Raw genomic sequence first — 6,064 nt, forward strand, 5'->3', positions numbered from 1 at the left:
CAATTATAACAATTATACAAATTATAAAGTATGACATACACATATAAAGTCCAGTCCATCATATTTGGCAATTAAGATGAATTATTCTATCATTTATTCTAACTTAATGAGTTTATAATTCTATACCTCAATCATGTTTGATTTTAATTTATATTACCATCTCAAAACTATTCTTTTGAATATAAAGCATCTTCTTTAATGCTAAAACTTAAGTTCAGTTGTGAGACTCTAATTACCTTGTCTTCAATCCCATCAGAGGTTTAAGAATATTTTGAGTATAAGAATTCTTTGAATATACAGGAATGTAGTTTCCAAAATTTAAACAACTGGCAGAGACAGCTGACTGCCTGGTCAGTCCCCAATATTCCTTACAAGGTTGGAGCATCTATCTTCAGCCTTGTGGGCCAGAACATGGGACAGACCTTAATTGAAGCAGGAATTATGGAGGACTATCTTACTCTGTATTGGCAGAGATTAGCAGTTGACTATACTGCATCTGTTTCTCCTTTTTGTACAGCATTCTGTCTGTGGGTGAAATTAGGATATGTCTTGCCTACTGACTAGTCTGCCACAATAGAAGCAAATCCACATCAAGGGATTGATGTTCATCATCATCTTTGAAGTGGAATGGGGGTACTGTCAGGAGTAGATCTGTCTCATAATCAAAGAATCTTTTTTCTTTAAAGTTTATTCAATACAACATAATCTCCAATTTCACTGAGATGTCTGACCATGTCCACAACCAAAACCACCTCTGAACTGGAATTCAGTTGCTGAGCCAGCCCCAGTCTCAGCTTTCTTGTCAGCCCCGGGAGCAGAGCACTCCTGTAGGTGTCTCTGTCTGCCTCCCCTCTTGTGAATCTTGCAGGCTGCCTACCCTCTAGACCTTTGGGACAAGGCCTGCCAGTCTCCTGATGGTTGTGGCACAGGGTGGCAGAAACAATCTCTGGAGGTAGGTGCAAGTAATCTCAGAGATAGTGGATGTCCTCATTTATAAGACACCAGTATAAATGTCTCCAAGCAAACTGCCCCTTCCTGTATCTTAAGACTTGAGAGATTGCATGGCCTTCATAACATGAATGTTGGACACATTCTTGTATACCCGCTAGGGGTGTTTGGGCATATGGCTATTCTTTTTGGCAACTATCACACCTTTCTTTAAAAGGAGATTGTAGAGGACAATACAATTCTTTTTAGGCATCAACATCACTGTGGTTGCCGGATCTGAGGCAGAGGCTGGAAAGAAAGGGGCATGTGCCTCAAAGGATCTTTTAATAATGAAATTATCTTAAATGCCATATTCTGTGAATCTCGGGTGCTTTTGAAAACTATCCATTTAAAGCATAACTGAAGTGTTAAACATTGATTTTTTTTTATCCATTTACTATTTGAATAAATGTGAAAACACTACTTTGTAATTAACTAAATTAGAATCTTATATGACCACAAATTTTACTATCTGACTATTAACTTGCATTACTTAATCATTCTAAACACTTTGTAATAGTAGCTATTAAGTGAATTTCATATCACAGTGCCTATCTGAGAGTAACAAAATTAATTTTAATTTTTGTAACATGTACAAATATTGATATCACAAATATAAGAAAATATCAGTTCAATTCTGCATAAAAATATAAAGATTTCTTCCAATGTAAGATTATGGATATAAAATGCTTTAAGAGTAAATTTAATAACCCTTTCCTATTTGCGTAATTTCTTATACTATTTCTATATCTTTCCTTTTTCTTTCTAACCCCCTTCCCCTCACCTAAAAAGAAAGGACAGCGAAGAAGAAAAGAAAGATAGAAATCCTTGAGTCTAAGCTCTCTATTTAGTTCCCTCCCTGTTCAAAACTGTAATTAATTGTGAATTATCCCTTAATATGACAATATATATATATATATACATATATATATGTATATGTGTGTGTATATATGTTAATTTCATAAAGTGACCAAAACCATCCACACCAATTTAAGGGATTGTGATGATGATTTTTCTATGATTGTTTCCTGTTGAATTGGTGTGAAGAATTCCCTTTTGAGGGAAGGGGCAATAATTAGAAAAAATGGTTAGTCTTTAGAAAGTTTGTTGTAACATTTGTTGTTTATTTTATGTATGATGAAAGGTTCAGGGCTGAACTGAAGTCTTGACTAAAACCATCTGAAAGTCTGAATGGATCAAGGTCAGTGGAGATTGGTAACCATTCTTGAAGCTGTTATGGAAGCAAAACTCTGAAGACAGTATCAGTTGGGGCAGAATCAGGCAGGGATCTTGAATAGCAAACCATTTCAGTATACTCATGGTGACTGTGGTCAGAGCTCTCATCTTCGTGTTTCATTCTGTAATATGTGAAGCTTATAACCAATATTTAAGGATATTTGTATGGAATACACAAGGTGCACAAATCCTTACCTGTAAGGATTAATTTGTGCTCCTTGTTGAGCAGGTGAAAGACAACTGTTTTTTTTTTAAAGAGTTAGTTTGATCAATAACAGAATTGTAATAATTCTTCATTAATGCCATTTGAAAGGATGACATGATGAATTTTGAGGACTTTTTTAGCCAACAAGATTTATAGGCTGCATATAGCTGAAGTTTTGACTAGAGACATTTTTTATATCTCAGCCTGTTTCAGGGCTGTTCCCATGGAGAGGGTTCAGCAAATCATGGTACCTGTTCTGTATGGCCTTCTTGATTTTTCTCTTTCCAGGAAGCAGCCAAAATCTTCAGGGGACTTCCTGTATCCTATCTGATCAATATTATTTTGGGAGGAGTCCAAAGACCTTTTTTTTTTTTCCTTCTTTTTCCATACAAATACAGAGCATCTCTCTCAAAATAGCATGTCCTTGGTACAGCAATCTGAAGTCATCAAAGGCATAGTTTGACTCAATTTAGCAGCCTCTTCTTTCTTTAGGCCTGCTCTATTTTGAACTCTCTCAGGGAGGGTTTGTTATATCATTATAACAACTGAACTTAGAGCCACCTTCATTTTGATAATTAAACAATTTAAAATAATTAAAATAATTAAAAACAATTATTATAAATTGAGATAGGGTTTCACTGTGTAGTCTGAGATGGCCCAGATTTGTTTATAGATTAGGTTGACTTCAGACTCACAAAAAATCAGTTTCCATGCCTTTGTTTCCTACACATTGAGATCAAAGCCTGGATTTATTTATTCACCCATGCATACTTAAAAACATTTAAAGCACTTGCCATTATTTTCTCTATCCTATTGAGATTAATATATCTGTGGATGTTTGTGTATAGTGTGTGTATGTATATGTATATGCATATATATACATATTCTTTCTCTTTATATAAATTGAATTGATATCCTTTGATCTTTAACTTTAATTAAATTTCCTTCTATTTACTATGTGAGCATATTCTCAGGCCAACATATGTGTCACATCTCATGCAAAGCAGTCCCAGAATTCCCATCGAGACCACTCTCAATTAATCCAGTTGCTTATGATAGCATTGATTTTTACATTTTTATTTATTCTCTTTTCTTATTTGATTATGGGCTGCATGCTGCTTTGCTCTCAATCCACTGAGCTGACTGATTCATTTCATTTGAGGAGACCCCAGGCTAGAGTCTGGGCCCACTGCCCATTGTTATTCCCAGCTTGGCATGGGGGGGGGACAGCTGTGTCCTAGCTTATGCCATGAACCAAGAATTATGCGTGTAAATGTAGCATATATTTTCTGCTAGTCTTGAATCTGCAGGGCATGGCTCTGCTGAGGAACCAATTCTCTCTTCCTCCTAATCTTAAAGAGATGGCATGCATTTTCCTTTTGGGAATGTCTAATTTTTTAAAAGTAAGATTTTGCCAGATGTTGAGGCATTATATATTATATTAAATATTTAAATCCTGACCGAGGGTCTCTACCCTTCCTTTGGTTATTGAGTTCCTGGAGGAAAGACACATTCACAGCCTTTATATATTGCAATAAGCCTTAAACAACACCAGAGCTACCAGGAGGATACAAGTCTACAGTCACATATAAATTTCCAACAGGTAAAGGAAGTGAAGATTATTGTTATGATCAGTAAATGTTTCATTTATTTTCATAAGGGAAACCCTCTTCTCTCTACATACAACAGATTTATAGTTCAGGAAGGCAGCAGTGCTAAGATTATAAGAGCCATGATATACTCACTTTGGTCAAAGGTTATATAAACAAGTAGTAGAAAGGCTGAGTTTGATTATTTCCTGCCTTCTGTTTTCAAGCTGCTAGTGCGTGCTCTCTCTAGTTTCTTTTTGGAGGCACTCAGAGCTATGAGTTTCCCTCTTAGAAATGCTTTCATTGTGTCCCATAAATTTGGGTGTGTTGTGGCTTCATTTTCATTAAACTCTAAAAAGTCTTTAATTTCTTTCTTTATTCCATCCTTGACCAAGATATCATTGAGAAGAGTGTTGTTCATTTTCCACGTGAATATTGGCTTTCCAATATTTATGTTGTTATTGAAGATCAGACTTAGTCCATGGTGGTCTGATAGGATGCATGGGACAAATTTTTGTATCTGTTGAGGCCTGTTTTGTGACCAATTATATGGTCAATTTTGGAGAAGGTACCATGAGGTGCTGAGAAGAAGGTATATCCTTTTGTTTTAGGATAAAATGCTTTGTAGCATTTTATGTTTAGGATAAAATGCTCTGTAGCATTAAATGTTAAGACCATTTGTTTCATAATTTCTGTTAGTTTCACTGTGTCTCTGTTTAGTTTCTGTTTCCACGATCCGTCCATTGATGAAAGTGGTGTGTTGAAGTCTCCCACTATTATTGTGTGAGGTGCAATATGTGCTTTGAGCTTTACTAAAGTTTCTTTAATGAATGTGGCTGCCCTTGCATTTGGAGCATAGATATTCAAAATTAAGAGTTCCTCTTGTACGATTTTACCTTTGATGAGTATGAAGTGTCCCTCCTTGTCTTTTTTGATAACTGTAGGTTGGAGGTCAATTTTATTCGATATTAGAATGGCTACTCCAGCTTGTTTCTTAGGACCATTTGCTTGTAAAATTGTTTTCCAGCCTTTCACTCTGAGGTAGTGTCTGTCTTTTTCCCTGAGATGGGTTTCCTGTTAGCAGCAGAATGTTGGGTCCTGTTTGTGTAGCCAGTCTCTTAGTCTATGTCTTTTTATTGGGGAGTTGAGTCCATTGATATTAATAGATATTAAGGAAAAGTCATTGTTGCTTCCTATTATTTTTGTTTTTAGAGTTGGCATTCTGTTCTTGTGGCTGTCTTTGTGGGAAGCCACATGTACCATTGCAGAGTGGTGTAGGCTACTGCTGGCCACCACGCATAAGTTTGGGCAAACAACCAATGCTTACTTATGCAGTAAAGTTTTTTGCCAAAACACTTCCTGGCCCGGGCATGATAATGAGGCTTTGCAAAGTAGTAAGAGAGTTAACCAATCAGATGTGAGATATGCAAATGAGGTATGATAATGAGTTACTGAGAGAATAACCAATCAGATGTGAGACATGCAAATTAGGTATGTTAATGAGGTACTGTGAGATACTGAGAGAGAGTAACCAATCAGATGAGGAACATGCAAATGAGGTATAGTGCATAACCAATCCGGGTGTGAGACACGCCTCTCCTAGGCCTATATAAGCAGCACCAGTCCTGGGCTTGGGGTCTCTTCGCCTCTACAATCAAGCTCTCCCAATAAACCTGTGCAGAAGGATCCTGTTGCAGCTTCGTTCTTGCTGGTCCAGTCGGATGCGCGAAAGAAGTGGTGCCGAAAACCTGGGACGAGACATCTTCAGGCACGAGCGAAGACCCCCTGCTACAGGGAGGATTCAGAACTGCATCATGGGGAAGGAGCCGTTAATGAAGTGTTCCTGCAAAACAGACTGTTGAGAAGGATTCGACAGCACGGATTCAGAACTCTTCAGCTGAGGAACGGTGGTACCGGTAAGTATAAAGGAATTGATATGAGTCTCTGAGAGGTATGCTTTCCTACGGAATAGATCTGATAATTGTCGCTGGGGTTGTGCTGCTCGCTTTTTTTCTTGCCTTGATAGTATGCCTTTGCCTTAATTGTC

The 6,064-nt window shown here is 37.2% G+C and overlaps 1 pseudogene; it reads right to left on the reverse strand.

The window, feature by feature from the left end:
* Positions 1 to 680: 680 nt before the first annotated feature.
* On the reverse strand, positions 681 to 1,207 carry LOC110288855 (small ribosomal subunit protein eS10 pseudogene; annotated as a pseudogene).
* Between the last annotated feature and the right edge of the window lie 4,857 nt (positions 1,208 to 6,064).

The sequence above is a fragment of the Mus caroli genome, unplaced genomic scaffold (genome assembly GCF_978045245.1).
Source record: "Mus caroli unplaced genomic scaffold, Mus_caroli_1 scaffold_4, whole genome shotgun sequence".
Lineage (NCBI taxonomy): Eukaryota > Metazoa > Chordata > Mammalia > Rodentia > Muridae > Mus > Mus caroli.